The sequence below is a fragment of the Tamandua tetradactyla genome, chromosome 2 (genome assembly GCF_023851605.1).
Source record: "Tamandua tetradactyla isolate mTamTet1 chromosome 2, mTamTet1.pri, whole genome shotgun sequence".
NCBI classification, from domain to species: Eukaryota; Metazoa; Chordata; class Mammalia; order Pilosa; family Myrmecophagidae; genus Tamandua; species Tamandua tetradactyla.
The window spans coordinates 91,423,866-91,447,083 of NC_135328.1; the positions used below are offsets into that span (position 1 = coordinate 91,423,866).

The window sequence follows — 23,218 nt, forward strand, 5'->3', positions numbered from 1 at the left end:
CTTTGTGGTGCTGCAGCATTCTTTGCTCTCTCTGAATCTCCTTCATTCTCCAAAATGTTTCCTCTTTTATAGGAATCCAGAAACTTATAGAGATCCACCCATTTGGGAAGCCTCCACCCCTAGCTTTCTTGTTTTGCTACTGCTGTGTTTAGATAATTAGACAGATAATTGTGCCATGCAGGATTTTTTTAAGCCTATAGATGAAAAATGACTAATGAAACTGTGTGCGTGCAACATAAAAATCCAGTAGCACCTAAGGAGCTTAAATCTTGGTTCCTGTAAAACTGCAAATTGATGTGGTATTAATAAAATTAAAAAAAAAATACACAAGAAAAAAAAATGTCACCTAATCCAGTTTAACAACCACTCTTGATTAAATCACATCTCCAGGGAGATGATCTGATTATAGTTTCAAACATACTGTATTGAATAGGGATTATTCTGCCTCTGTGAAATGGGATTTAGATTAAAACATGGCTTTTGTAGGGGACATACATTCTTTCAAACCAGTACACATACTTTCCCAGTTATTTTTCAATGAAAATTTAAAATATATATGTTTTACATAATACAATGAACTCTTTTTTATTCACCACCTTGCTTAAGAAATAAAATATTTGATGTATATGTACCTACAGACACTTATTGTGTCAGTTTCAAATCTGGGCATGGCTTAGCTGATTACTCTGCTTTAGGGTCTCTCACAAACTACAATGAAGGTGCTTATTAGGCTGTAGTCATTTCAAAGCTCAAGTGGGGAAGGATCCTCTTCCACATGGGTTGTTGTCAGGGTTCAGTTCCTTGATGCCTGTTTGATGGAGGTCACCCTCAGCTCCTTGCCATGCGTACCTCTCCAACGTGGTAGCTTATTCATCAGAACATGCAAGCTAAAAGCAAAGGAGAAAGTCCAGTAAGACAGAAGTCATAGTCTTTTGTAATCTAATCATGGGAGTGACATTCCATCACTTTTAACGTATTCTGTTTATTAGAAGCCTAGTTCCAACTCCACATTCAAGGGAAAGCGATTTATAAAAAGGTATGAATACCAGGAGGTAAGGATCATTGAGCACCATACTTGAAAGCTGCCTACCACATACACCTAAGTAATTTTTCATTTTGTTGCTCATTAATAGCATCTGATTTGTCAGGCATTAAATAAACATAACTGGAGGATGAGGTTAAAGTTAACAAAGTGGCAAACATTTTTCTATTTAATGCCTTTATTTTTCATGAAATTATTAGGGCTTAATGAAGCAGTATACCTTCAAGATAATGCTTACAAAATTATCATACCTCAATTTAAGCCTTATTATGCTGGTTCATAATTGTCAGTTTGCTGATCTGTTTTCTCTAGTGTTCTAGTTTGCTAGCTGCTGGTATGCAATATACCGGAAATGGAATGGCTTTTAAAAGGGAAAATTTAATGAGTTGCTAATTTACAGTTCTAAGGCCAAGAAAATGTACCAAGCAAAACAAGTATATAGAAATGTCCAAACAAAGGCATCCAGGGAAAGATACCTTGGTTCAAGAAGGCTGATGAAGTTCAGGGTTTCTCTCTCATCTGGAAGGGCACATGGTGAACACAGTCACAGTTTCTCTCTCAGCTGGAAGGGCACGTGGCAAGCAAGACATCATCTGCTACTTTCTCTCCTGGCTTCCTGTTTCATGAAGCTCCTCAGGAGGCGTTTTCCTTCTTCATCTCCAAGGGTTGCTGGCTCGTGGACTCTCTGCTCCGTGGTGCTGCAGCATTCTCTGCTCTCTCTGAGTCTTTCATTCACCAAAATATTTCCTCTTTTATAGGACTCCAATAAACCAATCAAGACCCACCCAAATGGGTGGAGACTTGTCGTCCCTTAATCCAGTTTAACAACCACTCTTGACTAAATTACATCATCCAGGGAGATGATCTCATTACAGTTTCAAACACACAGTATTGAACAGGGATTATTCTACCTTTATGAAATGGGATTTATATTAAAACATGGCTTTTCTTAGGGGGCATACTTCCTTTCAAACCAGCACATCTAGTAAAAGATAAAAAGAATATATATATATAATATATATATATACATATACATATATATGTGTATAGTTATATATTCCCATCCCAAACCCCATACCTAATCAGATTCCTCTGCCTTAAGAAGAAAAATTTTTTAAATACTGCTTTAGAAGGTAAAAATTGGCAGGTTTACTAAATTTTGATTTATGGGAATATGGGAATCCTCATTGAGCTCCAGTTTTTACCTTTAATTCTTGAAAGTAAAGCTCAGTAAACTAACTTTAAACTCTGTAATCATCCTCTTTGAATATCTTGGCCTGGGTCTTTCTTACCATTTCTTCTTTGCCTAGAAAATTTCAACACATATGTTGAGATTTCGCTCAAGTGTCATTTTCTTCAGGATGCCTTTCCTGATACCTCCCAGCCAAAGGAAATACTTTGCCTGCATTCCTACAGTTAGTCTATAACTCTGTACTAATTCTTAACTAAGCACTGTACTTTGTTTGCATGACTGTCATCCCCATTAAATTTTGAATTTCCTAGAGGGCAGGGACTTATTCCATTTATCTTTGTTTCTAACACAGAACTCAGGATTTGATACATAGATGTACTTAAGTGTCATTAAAGGATGGAAGGAAAGAAGAGAAGAATTAGAGTATATTTTGATGACTAGAATAAGAAACAAAGTTGCACGATCTGCAGACCTCTCTGTTTCTCATACTATGACTGATCATCACCTCTTCTCAGGAAAACAGATAATATCTTCTTTTATACAAATAATTATAATTTTGCATAGAAAAAAATCACTTAACATTTTCTTGTAATTTAAATTCCCAGGTTCTAAGAAGTTGCGCACCTCCAAACCAGACCTATTTATGAATAAAGGATGGAGAAAATTATGGTAATTAAAAATAAATTTTTTTCGAGACTAGTTTAGAGGAAAAAAAATAATGTTTCAATTCCGCTATAATATGTAGTTTGTTTTTAGGATTGTGGCTTTTGGTGTGTTGAATTATGTACCCCAGTGAAAGACATATTCTTTATATATATATTCCTATTTTGATCATTCCGTTCAATGTATATAATCAGTAATTCACAATATCATCACATAGTTGCATATTCAACATCACGATCATTTCTTGGAACATTTGCATCTATTCAGAAAAAGAAATAAAGCGAAAACAGAAAAAAATTCATACATACCATACCCCTTACCCCTCCCTTTCATTGATCACTAGCATTTCAAACTAAATTTATTTTAACATTTGTTCCCCCTATTATTTATTTTTATTCCATATGTTCTACTCGTCTGTTGACAAGGTAGATAAAAGGAGCATCAGACACAAGTTTTTCACAATCACACAGTCACATTGTGAAAGCTATATCATTATTCAATCATCATCAGGAAACAGAAAGACATATTCTTAATCTTAATCCACGTTCCTATGGGTGTGAAATCATTTGTAAATAGGACTTTCTGAAGGTGTTATTTTTATTTAAGGTGTGGCTAACCAAATCAGGGTAGAAATTAATCCATATTAGTTGAGGCCTTATAAAGAACAGAAACTGGAAGCCAGAAGTCAAGGGAGGCCAAGGGAGAAGCAGAAGTCAGCAGAAACAGGAAGAGCAGACACAAGGAGAGAGAGTTCACCATGTGATGGGACGCAGAGATGCATCCCAAGGAACCCCAAGGGTTGTGGTTAGTCAGCACCAGAATGCTACAGACTTCAAAAAGAAAGCATAGCCTTGCTGACACTTTGATTTGGGATTCCTGGCCTCTGAAAACTGAGTGAATAAATTCTTGTTGTTGAAGCCAGCCCATTATATGGTATTTTTCATAGCAGCCTGGAAAACTTAGACATTTGAAGAGGAAAGGTGATTGACATTAAAATATTCACTTCCTATAGAAAAGTGTTGGGTTCCCCCCCCCGCCTCGCCCCATTTCTAATGAAAACATGCTTACATTGTTTTACTGATTTACATGATCAACAAATCCTATATAATTAGTCTGTATCCATTTAGTAATCAGTCTGTTTAACACAGATTTAACAAACGTATATAATATGATGCAAAGGACATGGTTCCTAGAACCAGATAGACCTGAATTTTAATCTGGAATCTACTAATTACCAACAATATAACATTAGGCAACTTTTTTAATTTCTCTGACTTTGGTTTCTTTATCAGAAATGGGGTTAGAATATCACTCATAGTGCCACAGGAACAAATGAGACAAAGTTTTGTGTAAACTTTCTGGCACTCAGTATGGTTACTCTCCCCCGCCCCTCCTTTTTTGAAATAATATCTGAATGAGTTCAGTTCCTATATTTGAATGCTTATCAGCACTGAATAATCTCAATAAAATTTATTCTGGTTTTCAAATTGTTATATTGGACATAATTTATTTGGAAGAGAAACCATTACCTTTTTTTTTTTTTGGCTTTTTAAAAAGGGTATTTAATAAGTTGCTAGTTTACAGTTCTAAGTCCAGGAAAATGTCCCAATTAAAGCAAGTCTATTAAAATGTCTACTCTAAGGCATCACGGAAAGATACCTTGATTCAAGAAGGCTGAGGAAGTTCAGAGTTTCTCTCTCAACTGGAAAGGCACATTACGAACATGGCGGCGTCTCCTTGCTTTCTCTCCAGGCTTATTGTTTCATGAAGCTCTCCTGGGGGTGTATTCTTTCTTCATCTCCAAAGGTCTCTGGTTACATGGGCTCTGACTCTTGTCATTCACATCTCACTGTGGTGACTCCACTTCCTGGAATCTTGTCATTCTGAAGCCTTCTCCAAAATACTTCCTCTTTTAAAGGATTCCAGTAAACTAATCAAGACCCATGTGGAATGGGTGGAGTCACAACTCCCTCTATTCAAAAGTTAATACCCACAATTGGTTGGGTCACATCTCCATGGGAACAATCAAAAAGCCCCAGCCCGCAATATTGAATGAGGATTAAAGGACATGGCTTTTCTGGGGTCCACTACAGATTCAAACTGTTACAGGAGGTAATGTTAATGGGTACAGAGTTTCTGTTTGGAGTGATAGGAAAGCTTTGGTAATGGATGGTGATAATTATTGATACTGATAGCACAATACTGTGAATATAATTAACATCACTGAACTATACACTTGAAAATGGTTGAAATGAGAAATTTTATGTTATGCCTATATTAACACAATATAAAAAATTAACACAAATGTACAATATTTCACCTTTATCAGATTGGCAAAATTGACAGTCCGTTGCACATGTTGGTGAGGCTGTACAGCAATCGGAACTCTCACCCACTGTTGGTAGGGGTGTAAATTGGGGAGACAGTCTGGTATTATTTAGTAAAGTTGAACATGAGAATAATACCCTTAAGTCCAGTAATTCCACTCCTAGATACATTGTTCTAGTTTTCTAGCTGCTAGAATGCAATATACCATAAATGGAATGGCTTTTAAAAAGGGGAATTTAATAAGTTGTTAGTTAATAGTTCTAAGGCCGAGAAAATGTCCCAGTTAAAGCAAGTCTATAAAAATGTCCAAATTAAGGCACAACAAGAGGTTACCTTCACTCAAGAAAGACCGATGAAGTTCAGGGCTTCTCTCTCAGCTGGAAAGGCCTGTGGCAAACATGGCAACTTCTACTAGCTTCCTCTCCAGGCCTCTTGCTTCATGAAGCTCCCTGGGGACGTTCTGTTTCTTCATCTCCAAAGGTCACGAGCTGGTGGACTCTGTGGTTCTTTCATCATTCTGTCGTGGTTCTGCGGCTCTCTCCTCGTTCTCAAAAGGTGCATTATCATTTAAAAAAAAATTTATTTATTAATAAAAAAATTAACAACAAACAAAAACATTAACATATGATCATTCCGTTCTACATGTATAATCAGTGATTCACAGTATCATCACATAGTTGCATATTCATCATTTCTTAGAACATTTGCAGTAATTCAGAAAAAGATATAAAAAAGACAACAGAAAAAGAAATAAAATGAAAACAAAAAAAAATTATACCCTTTACCCCTTACCCTTGGTTTCATTGATCACTAGCATTTCAAACTAAATTTATTTTAACATTTGTTCTCCTATTATTTATTTTTATTCCATATGTTCCACTCATCTGTTGACAAGGTAGATAAAAGGAGCATCAGACACGAGGTTTTCACAATCACACAGTCACATTGTGAAAGCTACATCATTATTCAGTCATCATCAAGAAACATGGCTACTGGAACACAGCGCTACATTCTCAGGCAGTTCCCTCCAGCCTCTCCATTACATCTTGAATAACAAGGTGATATCTACTTAATGCGTATGAATAACCTCCAGGACAACCTCTCCACTCTGTTTGGAATCTTTCAGCCATTGACACTTCATCTCATTTCACTCTTCCCCCTTTTGGTCAAAAAGGTTTTCTCAATCCTTTGATACCGAGTCTCAGCTCATTCTAGGGTTTTTCTCAATCCCTTGATGCTGAATCTCAGCTCATTCTAGGATTTCTGTCCCACATTGCCAGGAAGGTCCACACCCCTGGGAGTCATGTCCCACATAGACAGGGGGAGGGTGGTGAGTTTGCTTGTTATGTTGGCTGGAGAGAGAGGCCACATCTGAGCAACAAAAGAGGGTCTCTTGGGGGTGACTCTTAGGCCTAAATTTTAAGTAGACTTGACCTATCCTTTGTGGGGTTAAGTTTCATATGAACAAACCCCAAGACTGGGGGCTCAGCCTATAGCTTTGGTTGTCCCCACTGCTTGTGAGAATATCAAGAATTCAACTTGGGGAATCACTCGGGGCATCACTCTGGACAAACCAACAAAATCCCATGTCCTACCCAAGATTCCAAGAACTTGTGGTGTTCAATCAAGCTATCTACATAAGTTATATTAGGAAATGCACTAGTCAAAAATATAAATTTTGTACCAAATAAACATTTTTTGCTTTAGTCTCCCATATAAGGTGAAATTTTAAAATATTAATTACCATCTATTTTCAGCACCCTGCAGTAATGACATTCTTTTCTTCTTCCACAGGCAAAAACATTTTTAAAATTTGTACATTTAGTCACTATTGTTATACACTCTAGGCATTCCTAGATTATACCATCTCAATCTTTATCGTCTATCTTTCTTTCTGATTTCATTTATGCCCCCAGCCCTCCTCCCTATATCCTTCTCAAATGCAGCTTCATTCAGTGTTTTAACAAAATTGTATTACAGTTAGGTAGTATTGTGCTGTCCATTTCTGAGTTTTTAAATTCAGTCCTGTTGCACAGTCTGTATCCTTTCAGCTCCAATTACCCAATATCTTACCCTATTTCTATCTCCTGATGGTTTCTGTTACCAACAAAATATTTCAAGTGTATTCACTAATGTCAGTTCATATCAGTGAGACCATACAGTATTTGTCCTTTTGTTTTTGGCTAATCTCACTCAGCATGATGTCCTCAAGGTCCATCCATGTTGTTACATACTTCATAACTTTATTTGTGCATATTATCTTTGGCCTATATTTCATTTTCTTATAATGTCTTTCTAGAATTTTGTGTTAGTTAGATTCAGTTGTCAACTTGGCCAGGTGAGCATACCTAGTTCTGTTGCTACAGACACAAGCCAATGGTACGTGAACCTCATCTGTTGCTAATTAATCTGCAGTCGGCTAGGAGGCGTGTCTGCTGCAATGAGTGACATTTGAATTAATTGGCTGGTGCTTAAATGAAAGATTGCAATGTAGCATTGCTAAGCAGCTTGGCATTCCTCATCTCAGCACTAGCAGCTCAGCCCAGGCCTTTGGAGATGCAGAAAGAAGTCACCCTAGGGAAAGTTGTTGGAACTCAGGGGCCTGAAGAGAAGACCAGCAGAGACCATCTTGTGCCTTCCACGTAAGAAAGAACCTCAGTGGAAAGTTAGCTGCCTTTCCTCTGAAGAACAAACAAAATAAATCCCCTTTTATTAAAAGCCAGTCTGTCTCTGGTGTGTTGCATTCCGGCAGCTAGCAAACCAGAACAAGGTCTAAGACAAAAAACAGAGGAAAATGTAGGGAAATATCTTATAAATCTTATCATTGGAGGCAGTTTTATAGACCTTACACCCAAAGCAAGAGCACTGAAGAAATAAATAAATAAATGGGAATGCGTCAAAATTAAACACTTTTGTGCATCAAAGAACTTCATCAAGAAAGTAAAAAGACAGCCTACACAATGGGAGACCATATTTGGAAATGACATATCAGATAAAGGTCTAGTATCCAGAATTTATGAAGAGATTGTTCAACTCAATAACAAAAAGACAGCCAATCCAATTACAAAATGGGAAAAAGACTTGAACAGACACCTCTCAGAAGAGGAACTACAAATGGCCAAAAGGCACATGAAGAGATGCTCAACGTCCCTGGCCATTAGAGAAATGCAAATCAAAACCACAATGAGATATCACACCCACCAGAATGGCCATTATCAACAAAACAGAAAATGACAAGTGCTGGAGAGGATGTGGAGAAAGAGGCACACTTATTCACTGTTGGTGGGAATGTCAAATGATGCAAATGTCAACTGTGGAAGGCAGTTTGGCGGTTCCTCAAAAAGCTGAATATAGAATTGCCATATGACCCAGCAATACCATCGCTAGGTATCTACTCAGAGGACATAAGGGCAAAGACACAAACGGACATTTGCATACCAATGTTTACAGCAGCATTATTTACAATTGCGAAGAGATGGAAACAGCCCAAGTGTCCATCAACAGACGAGTGGCTAAACAAACTGTGGTATATACATACAATGGAATATTATGCAGCTTTAAGACAGAATAAAGTTATGAAGTATGTAACAACATGGATGGACCTTGAGAACATTATGCTGAGTGAGACTAGCCAAAAACAAAAGGACAAATACTGTATGGTCTCACTGATATGAACTGACATTAGTGAATAAACTTGGAATATTTCATTGGTAACAGAGACCATCAGGAGATAGAAAATAGGGTAAGATATTAGGTAATGGAGCTGAAGGGATACAGACTGTGCAACAGGACTGAATACAAAAAGTCAGAAATAGACAGCACAATACTACCTAACCGTAATGCAATTATGTTAAAACACTGAATGAAGCTGCATGTGAGAATGATAGAGGGAGGAGGGCTGGGGACATAAATGAAATCAGAAAGAAAGATAGATGTTAAAGATCGAGATGGTATAATCTAGGAATGCCTAGAGTGTATAATAATAGTGACTAAATGTACAAATTTTAAAAATGTTTTTGCATGAGGAAGAACAAAGGAATGTCATTATTGCAGGGTGCTGAAAATAGATGATAATTAATATTTTAAAATGTCACCTTCTGTGTGAGACTAAAGCAAAAAAAGTTTATTTGTTACAAAATCTATATTTTGACTGGTGCATTTCCTGATCTAACTTGTGTGGATAGATTGATTGAACACCATAAGTACTTGGAATCTCAGGTAAGACATGAGATTTTGTTGGTTTGTCCAGAGTGATGCCCTGATGAATCAGTCAGTGAGTGGAAAAGTGTTTGCAAAGCTGCCTTCAGGAAATGGTGAGAATGGGGAGAAATTCAACTTCCCCAAGTTGAATTCTTGATGTTCTCGCAAGCAGTGTGGACAACCAAAGCTATAGGTTGAGCCCCCAGTCTTGGGGTTTGTTCATATGAAACTTAACCCCACAAAGGATAGGTCAAGTCTACTTAAAATTTAGGCCTAAGAGTCACCCCCAAGAGAGCCTCTTTTTTTGCTCAGATGTGGCCTCTCTCCCCAGCCAACACAACAAGAAAACTTACCACCGTCCCCCTGTCTACATGGGACATGACTCCCAGGGGTGTGGACCTTCCTGGCAACATGGGACTGAAATCCTAGAATGGTCTGAGACTCAGCATCAAGGGATTGAGAAAACCTTCTCGACCAAAAGGGGGAAGAGTAAAATGAGACAAAGTGTCAATGGCTGAGAGATTCCAAACAGAGTCGAGAGGTTGTCCTGGAGGTTATTCATACGCATTAAGTAGATATCATCTTGTTATTCAAGATGTAATGGAGAAGCTGGAGGGAACTGCCTGAATATGTAGAGCTGTGTTCTAGTAGTCATGTTTCCTGAGGACGACTGAATAATGACATAGTTTTCACAATGTGACTGTGGATTGTGGAAACCTTGTGTCTGATGCTCCTTTATCTACCTTGTTAACAGATGAGTAGAACATATGGAATAAAAATAAATAATAGGGGGAACAAATGTTAAAATAAATTTAGTTTGAAATGGTAGTGATCAATGAAAGCGAGGGGTAAGGGATATGGTAGGTATATCTTTTTTTTTTTCCTGTGTTCGTTTTATTTCTTTTTCTACTGTCTTTTTATTTCTTTTTCTGAATTAATGCAAATGTTCTAAGAAATATTGAATATGCAACTAAGTGATGATATTGTAAATTACTGATTATGTATGTGGATGGTTTATTTGGTTTCTTAATTTTTTAAATTAATAAATAAATTTTAAAAAATAAATAAAATAATAGAGGGGATAAGAGGTAAAATAAATTGGGTAGATGGAAATACTAGTGGTCAATGAGGAGGGTAAGGGGATGGAATGTATGAGTTTTTTCTTTTAATTTTTTTCATGAGTGATGCAAATGTTCTAAAAAATGATCATGGTGATGAATACAGAACTATATCATGATACTGTGAGCCATTGATTTTACTCCATGTATGGAATGTAAGTGTTTGAAGGAATTCGCCCCAGAAGGAATTGCAGAGATTAGCACTACAATATCAGACTTGAAGGAGTGGGGATTGGTCCCCATTTTATTCCCTTTCAATTCTCTTATCTACTTTTCTCAAAACCTAATGAATCACGATGGACAATGGTGAACCACCATAAATTCAGCCCATTGGTACTCCCAGTCATGGCTGGTGGACAGGATATAGTTATCTTTACTGCAACACATCAATTCAGTCTCTGGCCTAAATTATTATTATTATTATTATTAAACATTTTACTTTGGGTTAACTACACATGTAGTTGGGAGAAATAATACATGGAGATCTTCTGCATCCTTCACCCAATTTCCCCCAATGGTAACATCTTGCAAAACTATCATATAATATCACAACCAGGATGTTGACATTGATATATTAAGGCACAAAGCAATTGGATCACCACAAGAGCCCTCATGTCACCCTTATATAGCCACATTTACCTTCTTCTGCCCCCTCTCCCTAACCCTTAGCAACCACTAATCTGTTCTCCATTTTTATACTTTTGTCATTCCAAAAATGTTTATAAAATGAAACTATATATAAACTTTTTGGATGGATTTTTTGGTCCTCAGCATAATTCCCCTGTGAGTCATTCCAGTTGTTGTATGTACCAATAGTTTGTGTTTTTTTATTGCTGAGTAGTATTTTGTAGTATGGATGCATCACAGTTTGTTTCACCATTCATGTTTTGAAGACTATCTAGGTTGTTTCAAGTTTTTGGCTATTACAGATAAAGATGCTATGAGCATTCATGCAGGAATTTTGTGTGTGAACATAAATTTTCAGTTCTCTAGGATAAATGTCCAAGAGTTTAAGTGCTGGGACCTAAAGTAGTTACATGTTTGGTTTTATAAGAAACTGCCAATTAATTTTCTGGAGAGGCTGTACCATTTTACATTCCCATCAGCAATGGATGAGTGAGCCAGTTTCTCCACATCCTCACCAGCATTTGATGTTTCTTATTTTAGCCATTCTGATAGGTGTGTAGTTTTAATCTGCATTTCCCTAATGATGTTGAACATCTTTTCATGTGCTTATTTGTGATCTATATATTCTCTCTGGTGAAATATCATTTTGCCCATTTTCTAATTGGATTGTATAGATTTTTACTATTGAAAGTAAAAAGTTTTATTGAAAGTTCTTTATAAATTCCAGATACCAGTCCTTTGTCAGATATATGGTTTGAAAATATTTTCTCCCAGTCTGTACTTATTTTTCATCCTCTTAACAGGGTCTTTCACGAAGTAAAAATTTTGAATGTTGATGGGATCCAATTTACCAATTTTTCCTTTTATGAACCATACTTTTGTGTCAAGTCTAAGACCTCTGCCTAGCCCTAAACCTTAAAGATTTTTTATGTTTTTTTTCCTAAAATTGTTATAGTCTTACATTTACATTTAAGATCCTGATCCATTTTTTAAACATTTTTAATTGTAAGATATAATATATATACAAAGTAAAGAAAGAAAAAAGTCATAATTTTCAAAGCATACTTCAACAAGTAGTTACAGAACACATCCTAGAGTTTGTCAAGAACTACCATCCGCCATCTCAGATTTTTCCTCCTAGCTGCTACCAAACACAGGAGGCTAGAAGGAAAATTAATATAGTGATTCAGCAGCCATACTCATTTGTTAAATCCCATTTTCTTTGTTATACATCCTCCTTCTCCTTTAATCCTTCTCCCAATCTATAGGGATCATTGGGAAATGCCCGTTTTGACATTTTCATGTTGAGAAGGGAGTCCACACTAAAGGAAAGGAGATTGAAATTAATTGATAATCTTGGAGAGGCTGTTCATTCTGAATTTCAGGATTTAACTGATCTAGGAATTATATGTTCCAGGAAGGCAGACCTAGTGCATGAAACCTTTATAGAGTCTCAGTTCGAGCCCTAGGTATTCTTTCAAGTCAACAGGTGTAATGTCGGTTGGAGTTTAGCAAACAAGGCAATAAGCACTATCTAACTGAAGCTTGCACAGGAATAGCCTCCAGAATAACCTCTTGATTCTTTTTGATCTCTCTTAGCCACTCATGCCTTATTTTATTACACGTCTTCCCCCATTTGGTCCAGAAGGCATTGCCAATCCCACAGTGCCAGGTCCACACTCATCTTGGGGAGTTAAGCCCCATGTTGTCAAGGAGACTTTACTCTCTGGATGTCATGTTCCATGTAGAGGGTAGGGTATTGGTTTTCCTTACAGAGCTGGGCTTAGAGAGTGAGAGAGGCCTCATTTGAGCAACAAAAGAGGTTTCCTGGAAGCAACTCTTAGGCCTCATTATAGGAAGTCTTAGCTTCTCCACTACAGAAATAAGTTTCATAAGGGCACGTCTCAAAATCAAGAGCTTGGCCTGTTTTCTTGGGAGTCCCCAGTAGTTGAGAGGGTACCTGGGTTTCCCAGATGGAAAAATTTAACAGTTAAACTATTAAATATATATATACATATATATATACACCCCCCCCCATGCCCTTTGGACACTCAAGGGACTCCTTAATTATCAGCCTACCATAGTCTGGGATGCATCCATATTACACTAAGCTATACAGAATTATAAGGCCTCATACCTGTACTAGACTCCAGGAGTTTGGGTTGTTTAAATGAGCTATTGAGACAGGTTGATTTAGATTGTGTGTCACAGAAAATTTAGGTTCTAGACATAATAAACCTTTCTGCCTTTGATCTCATGCAGTAGGTGAAGGATTAGAGTACATACACTATCATTTTTTACCTTGCATTCTAATTTACCTTATACCCAGCCATATTGGCTTCGTTTTAAACTCTAATTGAGGCCTGATCTCTTTTTCAGTTACTTTGTTATTGTATATAGCTATGCTAAATTTCAGGGCTGCATACTCCATTTCTGGGTCTTAGAAATACAAGCTGATACACATAAAGCTAAGTGTCTCAGAATCTAGAAATACATTTACAGCTTCAGACTAAATGTGACTACTATAAGGGCTTACAATCTAGGCTCCATAAGTATTTTCTGAGAGACCTCAGCATAATTGTTCTTTTGTTTCTGGCTCATTTTGCACAACACATTATCCCCAAGGTGTATTCAGTTTATTGTGTGTCTCTCAACATCTTTCCTTTTTGTAGCCACACCATATTCCATCATATAAATTTATCACCATTTGCCATTATGCTTCTCAGTCATTGTATCCTTCAGCTTCCTCCATCTGTTGGGCATCATGGATAATGTCCAAAATAAACAGACCATGTGTTACAGTATCCTTATTTGATTGTGCAATCAGCAGCACTCTCAAGTTTAGACAATTTTCATTGTTACATAATGATGAAGAACCGGCAAACACAACATCACCAACTGTCAAATAAAAACTACCCCTTATCACTTGTCCCTCCCCCCCTCCCCCATTAGTTGCCCTTGGTAGTGCTGTGGTATTGTTGATGTGTTCCTGTTGACTATTGGCTATAGCATGCATTTTTAGTTTTTCCTGTATAACCCTCAAATATTAACTCTTGTCCACTATCAAACCGTTGAAATAGTTAATGCAAGAACTTATTTATAATTATAGATTTGATCAGCTCTGACCTAAATTTAATGAATGTTTTCCTTCCACTATCCATCAGCAGGGAAATTTGAAACCAGTTTGTCTTTACATGGCAGGAACAGCATGGAGTTAATGCCCTATGGGCAAACTTTAACCAATGGGAGGGAGGAAATGGAAAAAAGCTGGCAAATAAATTGCTAGTTCTTCAAATATCCCATGATGCAATGATTCCAAACTGGAGATATCCCATATTACCAAGCAACTTGTCAGTTTTTTATAAAAGTGTGGCCATATCAGTAAATACACAATTTTGCAGTGTCTTTATCTCTTCTTTTGCCTCAATTGCTTTCCCCCCTTTTGCCTCCCTGGGACTGAACCTTCAGTAAAGAATTAGCACAAAGTTTTGCTTCATGCTCTGTTTTCTAAGAAATCTGAATTAACCATCCAACCTGGTATGGAGAATAAAAGGGGTGTCTAAAAATAGAGAAGCAACAGTGAGTTTTGAAAGACAGCTGCTCTCCACTATTTCTATGAAAATTAATGGTTAAGTAAAAATCAAATAGGTTGCTTTAAAAAGTTAACCACAGATAGTATTTAAAAATATTTCCACAACAGAAATGTGAGCTCAGTTTACCTCTATAATAAGCAGCCAGATATTTTAGCCCAAAACTTTCTTAATAAAATTAGTATTGCTTAGAGCTATAAATCATTTAAATAATCATATAGCATCTTATTTTTATTTACATTTATCATTTAATTTGTCAGCAAGCTGGTATTCATGAGAAGCTCTTTTAAGATAGTAAGTACTAAACACTCAAATCTCTGTGCCAAAATCCAAACATGATTGATATTTCTATTCGAAAAAATATTTTGGAAGATACAATCCTGACCTTTAGTAACAAAATTTGTGTTGTTGCATTACTATAGCTGTGACCTTGAGAAGTGCTGACTTTAATCCTCAAACATCTGAAGCACTGGAAGTATTAGAAGACCAGGAGCAAAGTCCCTGGATTTTCATCAAAAGAGGCAAGAACTAGAGACCTCTGGGTGGAAAACTTAAGGTCCAAGATTTCCCGGCTTCCTGATTTAACAAAGCCTTAATGAGTTGAACTTCAGAGCATAGCTAAAGGCACTTCTTTTAATTTAAACTTTTTTTTTCTGCACAGAACTAACCAAACATGTCGAGTAATTTTACCTCTTTTTTCATTAATTATTTTCCAATTCTCTTTATTACATGATTGTACCTCCCTAGATAGTATGTATCTAGGGATGTACATACTAATGGGAGTAGTCCTCTCAGGAAGAGGCACCTAGGGAAGAGGTCCTTGTGGACCCTTGGAACATGCTTCATGCTATTTGAGCAGACCATTTTATGTGAGTTGCAAGTGTGATTTAGATGGATGGGAACTACTGGCTCCCAGGAGGCATGTCTCTTGGCCTATAGGGAAGGGCATGAATAGAAGTAGGCTACATGGGACCCTATAAAAGGTATGGGACTTGGGGGAGGTCCTGAGTCTAGGAGTGGTGCTGGACTTGGATTGATTAAAGAACAAAAGACTGGTGAGGCTGGATGCTGGTAAAGGGAGGCTGTGCTCATAACACAAGATGGATAGGATAAGCCTTGAGGATCATGATAATGAGTTGGGATTTTTGTTTTATTAGTATGCTTGTTTACCAATCAGATCGTACTTATAACTGCAGAACCTTAAGTGGGAGAGGACTTGGGACTTTTACATACATGTGCAAAGATCTGCAAGCAGGGGCTTGAGATCTCATCCAGTCTGTGGTTAAGCAGTCAAAGTAGACCACAGTATAAGGCTGCCCATTGAGCCAAGCTGATGTCATGTGTGTAAGGAGCTTTTCTATAATATGATCCAGTAATGCACATCCCTGGGCCTGGAACTGGAAATAAAGACCTCTTCAAACTATTCTAAGAGCTGGGCAGGAGGCAGAACGCTGCACACTTCGTTATAAGGCTGAAAATCTGGCCATGTGTCCTTTTGTGTTTCATGGTATCTTAACATCACACATAAACACCCTGAAGTTCTTTGCAGCAATGCATTTGGATGCCCTCATTTGCCTGATTCTTGTTTCTGCAGTTCCAGCTGTGGTAGTTAGGTTTAGGTGTCAACTTGGCCAGGTGAAGGTACCTAATTCTATTGCAGTGGATAGGAGCCAATGGCATGTTGTCATGGTTAGGTTCATGTGTCAACTTGACCAAGTGGTGGTACCTGTTTGTCTGGTTGGGCAAGTGCTGGTCTGTTTGTTGTGATGAGGACATTTCATAGAATTAAATCATGATCATGTCAGCTACATCCTCAGCTGATTACGTTTGTAATCAGCCAAAGGGGAGTGTCTTCTGCAATGAATAATGCTTAATCTGATCACTGGAAACCTTTTAAGGAGGATTTAGAAGAGACAGGCTCTTTCTGTTTTGGCTGGTGAGCCTCTCCTGTGGGGTTCGTCCAGACCCTCCATTGGAATTGTCGGCTTCACAGTCTGCTCTGTGGATTTTTGGACTCTGTGTTCCCACAGTCACGTGAGACACTTTTATAAATTTTATATTTACAAGTGTTCCCTGTTGATTCTGTTTCTCTAGAGAACCCTAACTAATATACATGTGAACCTCATCTGTTGCTGATTACATCTGCAGTAGGCTAGGAGGTGTACCTGCTGCAATGAATGATGTCTAATTTAATTTGCTGGAAGCTTAAATGAGAGAGCTCAATGTAACACAGCCCAAGCAGCTCAGCATGCCTCATCTCAGCACTCGCAGCTCAGCCCAGGCCTTTGGAGATGCAGAAAGGAATCATTCCAGGGAAAGCTGTTGGAACCCAGAGGTCTGGAGAGAAGGCCAGCAGAGATTACCAATGTAAGAAAGAACCTCAGTTGAAAATTAGCTGCCTTTCCTCTGAAGAACTATACATTAACTAAATAAATCCCCTTTTATTGAAAGCCAGTACGTCTCTGGTGTGTTGCATTCCAGCAGCTAGCAAACTAGAACACCAGCCTTGGCCTTTGGGTTATATATTAGATCTTTGTCTTACCAGCTTTCAAATGTAAGCTTTTCCTAATGGATTCTGACTTTCCTTAATGATTCTGTACCATCTGACTCTCTGATGGCACATGGGAAACACTGTTCAGTTCTGGCCATTTGGAATCTAACTTCTACTCTAGCTAAAACAACCTCTGCTTCCCACCAAGGAGAAATTGAACATTTAGTTGTGAGCTGTTGGACTCAGAGCCACCTGCTTAGTTCCCCTGGCAACAAATCAGTGGTTCAGCTTTTTTTCAGTCCCTGGAACTGGAGAATATGATGCTACAAAAGGGAAATTCAGAGCCCTGAAGACAGGTTCTTGCTGTGTCCACCCAGTCAGTGGAGGTTGGATTAGAGGTACAGACTCTGCTTTCACCGATAGTAGGGCTAGCAGCTGCTGTGGGCAGCCCAAGCCCATTCCTATTCACACATCAAGACAAATTTAGAGGCAATTAAACAAAACTCTCTGAAATAAAGCATCCATAATGACTCATAATAACTCATATCTATCCTGAACTTGGGTTGGGGATGAGGATGAGAGTGGGAAACAAACTGATTGCATTTCTAATACCCTTCACTTTAGGAGACTTGGAAGGTGATGGTCTCCTCCTGAATCCCAACAGCCATTTTTAGAAGGAAGTAATAAAGTCCAACCCACAAGAACTAGTAAGCATGGCTCATCTACCAGGAGAAAGGGTTGAGGGCCTTTTCAGCTTCCCTGGGGAAGAAGAGGAGGGGTGATCCACTGTTCAGCAACAGCTTTAGGAAATGATTATGCAATGAGCTACCTCAGGTCACCAGACTTAAGCCTTCCACTAGTATCAGAACTTGTACAAGACTGGAGGTGGGGCTAGCATATAATTATGCCTCCTAGCTCTTTTGGGTGACAGTATGGTCACTTCCTTAAGTGTGAGTTTGTGTGGGCATGCACCCACACAAACTCACTTGCTTCTAAAAGAGGCTTGCATGGAGAATGTCTGTTGCACAAAAGTATATTTTATTCTAATCTCAAGAGTTTGTTACTGGCAATAATATTGAAGACCTTCCTTGGGTAAGCATCCTCTCTCCTATAGAGAAAATCTTTGGAGTTTTTTTACATAATGCTTACACTATAAAGATGTTCCTGGGCAATCCTTGTGATAGTGGCTAATGTTTAATAGCAGTAGTAGGATTTCTGCCATTTGGGATGCAGCAGAGTGGCTGAGAGCCTGGCTTTGAGTCAGAGGAATCTGGATTCTAATGTCTTTTCTGCCACTTGCAAGGTGTGAGGAATTGGGCAAGTCCCTTAATCTCTCTTTAATTTCCTCATTTGTAAAATGGGGTTAATACTTTCCTCAAAGGGCTTTTGTGGAGATTAAAAGAAGCTAGTCTATGTAAAGCCCTTGGCATATATTAAATGTACAACTGCCTGTTATCAAGGTTTATTGGACTTTATCACCATCCTCATACTTATGAATGTTCTTTAAGTATTTGCTGAATATTTCTTATATGTAAAAATGTTTGTTACCCCAACAGCTTCATTTGGAAAAGTTTGTTTGATGAAATAAGCTATTTTCAATCATGGCATGTTTCTTTCTTTCTTTTTTTTTAGGTGCATGGTCTGGGAATCAAACCCAGGTCTCCTGCATGGAAGATGAGCATTCTACTACTAAACCACCTGTGTACCCGACATGTTCCTTTTTTCAGGAAAACTTACAATATAGAAATATTTTCATTTGATAGAAGTTGATTGCATTGTTTTGCTAAGGGATGTCAAATAGAATAAATATGATCTGATGGATTGTTTGTATATAAACAGTGAGCTGTAGCTCCCTCAGTAATGGCATCTCTTCAGAGTTAAAAAGCTTTTAGCTTCCCTAAGACTACATGAGTCATTCTTCTCTGTTTCTCTGCCTTATCACCACACATCTAAACATATATTTACAAACACATACAATTAATTGTAGTAAAGAATCCAATCTTTATAAACTTAGTTTATGGAAATATGTTAAAGCAGTGAAAATAGTTAAATTTGAATTTAGTTAAGTTTAATTCTCTGAACTTCAGTAAAGACGTTCTTGATATACTTTGGTAGCTTTCATGATCAAAAAGCCCAAAGAAGCTAAAATTAAGCTTCTTTCTAACTTTTACTTGTTCTATCAAACTTTTAAGCAAGTGAGACCAAAAGTTTTGCTTTGACTCTGCAGGAATCAATTGATGTACTGGTCAGTGAATTCAGGGTCCTTTAATGCATGGGCAGAAGGAAGGGAACATATTTTTTGATCTCTAGAATGATCAAAAGGAAATATGAGAAAGCACTCAAACAAAAAGTACACATAATCTTTCCTTGTCCTGTGACCCTTACGTATCTCCCTCTCTCATTTGAGAGTTGCACAGGCAGTCCCCACATTGTAATAGAAAGTATTCCAGTGGTTCATTTGCAGAAGTGAGTTATGTGGAATTCAGAATGTATTTTCCATAGAAATCAAATCTCATGCATGGTGCTTAGCTGTGTTTAACCTGTAATGATCTAAAGTAGAGTTCCAATAGACCTACAGACTTGGATACTAGAAGAATAGTGTTTCTACAGAGAGATGGGTTCAGGGGTCCAACTAAAGATGCCAGGAATGGCATCCTTTTCTCTTACCCTCCTCCACTTCCAAGCCTTTTGCCTGGTGCAGGGAATCTCCCAAATGTGCTGTTTGGGAGTAGGGTAATGAGGTATGGGCTGGAGGCTTTTGGAGTTTAGGGGCTGGGGGCTAAGGTATTGTGGGAAGCTGGAAATTCTTTTTTGCTCATGTTTAGGGCAGTTTCTGAGTTAGTTTCCTTTTTTTTCCCCCACCCACTGACCCCAATAATTCATTCTCTCGCTTCTCCTTTTGCTTCCACAAACCTCTCCCTTCAAAGAAGAGATTCTTCTTGCTTTGGATAAAAACAAAGGGTCTCCTCTGCTTGCCAGGCACTGACGTGAATACATTGACTTTGTCAGATTCTTTATGGAGTTATAAAAAATTTTCTCTTTGAACTACTTGTATTGCAAGTAAGCTCTACAGATTAAGGTCAAACCCCTAGTTAATGCTAAGTCTTTTTTCACTTAAGAAACTGGTGGGAGGTTTATCCACATTTCAGAGGGGATCCTAGATTTAAGCTTTCATAACATTTCATCAAAAGTTGTGATGTCAGTTGGAAGTTTGGGGATGAAGAGCATGACAGTGGAGTTAGTGTAGCATGAAATAGGGTAAAATGATAGTATAAGCAGCCCCTTAATGATGAGAAGAGCTGGTAGGAGAGGTGTGTGGCATAAGGGTGGTGGCTGGGAGAAGATGTGCATTACAGATTTCTTCTCTATTCTTTTTCCCTAAATCCCCTCTTGCAGGGCCAGGAGTCCAAGATACTGAGTCAGACCTACTCAGGGACTTCTGGGTTACATGTGTAAAAAAATTCAAAAGACAGCATCTAGGAATCAAACCAAAATCAAAAGCCAAAAAGACAGTCCACAACAGAGATGCATCGAAAGGGAGTAGGGAGAGAGATGAAATCCAAGGGGGAGGTAGCAAGAAGTGGGAGGGATTCTTGGTAAAGCGAAGTTCCAAAAGGGAGGTGGATCCTGGAGAAATTTCTGAGCTTCCCCGTGGGGGAGAACTATAGGTATTTTGCTGGGAACACTTGAGCTCTTGCAGGTGCCACCCCTAGGTGGTATAATGCTCAGTAATTTTGGAAGTGGGGATAAATAATGGTCAGGGGGTGGAGGAATGCAGTCAGTTATCATCTGGAATTTTTGTGGTGGTAAGGAACTCTGAACAGCCAAGCTGTATATGAGAAGTGTTTATGGGCTGCCATGGAGAGAAGCAGTGCCCTTTGCTTATTCTTGTGGAGCTTGGGTTGAGGGACTGCTGTGAAGAGCAATTTCCTATTGCCTTGCTTTTAAGACAATATTAGGTCATTTGGAACTCTATTAGTCAGGTTCCCTATAGAAACAGAACCAACGGGAGATATCTGTAAATATCACATTTATAAAGGTATCTCACACAACTGTGGGAATGGAAGAGTCCAAAATCCATAGGGCAGGCTGTGAAACTGGTAACTCCAATAAAGCATCTTGAACTTCACAGGAGAGGCTCACTGGCTGAAGAAAAAGTGGAAAAGTGTCTCTTCTTCCTTAATTAGTCTTCACTGATCAGATTATCTTATTTGTGGGAGGCACACCCTTAGTTGATCACAGATGTAATCAGCCACAGCTGCAGTCAACTGACTGATGATTTAATAATCCAGTCTTCCGGTTTAACAAGCAGCCACGAAATATTCTTGCAGCAATGGTCAGGCCAGTGCTTGCTTGACCGGACAACCAGGCACATCACCTGGCCAAGTTGATACCTGAACCTTTGTCAACTTGGCAGTTATGCACCTTACCTTGAAACATTCTTAATTTCCAAATAGAACACAATAACAGACATGTTTCCCTTAACAATACTCGGCTATCCTACATACAACTGGAAATGCACTACATTCCTCTAGAATAGGGTGCAAGTCCTTAGGTAACATTCAACTCTTAAACTTGATATCCTATAACTTAAATACTATAACATGAACAATACAATTTATGTCATATAAGAGGAAAAAAAGACATTTGCATATGTACAAATACAAACTTAAAACAGGGAGGAAATATTCATATCATCACAGTTCTTTCTGTAACTGGTCATGTGGTCATAGTTCATTTTTATCACTACCTTCTTCTACCCATTCCATGTTCCCTTAATCCTCAGCAAACACTTCAGCTGGCCATGGATCTTTGCCTGGTGGGGTGATCCAAACCTTCATTCTTGAAGTTTCTGGGCATTGGTAGACCTGCCTGGATTGGATAGTAGCAGTTTCCTTTGACTTTAATTACAGGGCATGGAAGTACTAAGAGAGGCCCTAGGGGATCTCCTGTATTCCAGGAAAACTCTTCTTTATCTCCATTATGTAGTTGCAGTCCTATTTCCCCTTGATAGTCAGGATAAATCACCCCAGACAGTATGATAATCCCTTTTCATGCCTGTTGATTCACTGGCATGAGAAGCCCAAAGTGGCCAGGTGGCAATCTTAACTCCAGTTTAATGGAATCATTGATGTGTCTCCTGGTAGGAGCACTCCTCCTTTTGGAACTAAGACCTGTAGACCAGCAGAGCTTAAGCTTTCAGGGACAGGAGGCAAATTTTTTTCTATTGGATCAGTAAGTAGTGCTACTCCCATTTCCACCCCTTGATTCCTGGGCCCGTGAATCCTGGCTATAGGAGAAACAGCACCATAAAGCGGTGATTCAGAGTGTACACAGCCCCCTGTAGAACAGTACCTCAGCCCTGCAAAGTGTTGTCACCTAGTTGGCATTATAATTGAATCTTCAAAAGGCCATTCCATTGTTCTATCAACTCAGCTGCCTATGGTTGATGGGGAACATGGTAAGACCAGATAATTTCATAAGTATGTGCCCATTCCCACACTTCATTTGCTGTGAAGTGAGTTCTTTGATCAGAAGCAATGCTATGTGGAAAGCCATGAAAGTGGATAAGGTGTTCCATAAGTCCATGGATGATAGTTTTTGTAGAAGCATTGCATGCAGGGAAGGCAAACCCATATCCAGATTATGTGTCTATTTCAGGACAAATTGCTGCCCCTCCATGATGGAAGTGGTCCAATGTAATCAACATGTCACCAGATAGCAAGGTGACCACCTTGGGAAATGGTGCCATATCAGGGACTGAGTGTGGGTCACTGCTGCTGGAAGATTGGGCAGTCACCAGTGGCTATTGCCAGGTTGGCCTTGGTGAGTGGAAGTTCACGTTGAGTCCATCCCTTCCACCATGTCCACTTTTTTCGTGAAGCCATTGGGCAATAACAGGAGTGGCTGGGGAAAGAGGATGACTAATAGCCACAGAATGAATTATCCACTTGATTATTAAAACCT

General features: G+C 38.5%; 1 long non-coding RNA gene across 3 annotated transcripts in view; it reads left to right on the plus strand.

Annotated features, from left to right (window-relative positions):
* LOC143673560 (uncharacterized) overlaps positions 1-19,190 on the plus strand; it is a 35,809-nt gene extending 16,619 nt beyond the window's left edge. Inside the window, exons 2-5 of one of the 3 annotated variants that reach the window (XR_013170464.1) lie at positions 2,840-2,903; positions 15,183-17,127; positions 17,876-17,958; positions 18,884-19,190. This is a non-coding gene — a long non-coding RNA (uncharacterized LOC143673560). The remainder of the gene's footprint in view (positions 1-2,839; positions 2,904-15,182; positions 17,128-17,875; positions 17,959-18,883) is intronic. The other 2 variants (XR_013170462.1, XR_013170463.1) reach the window with 2 other exon arrangements.
* Positions 19,191-23,218: the final 4,028 nt, after the last annotated feature.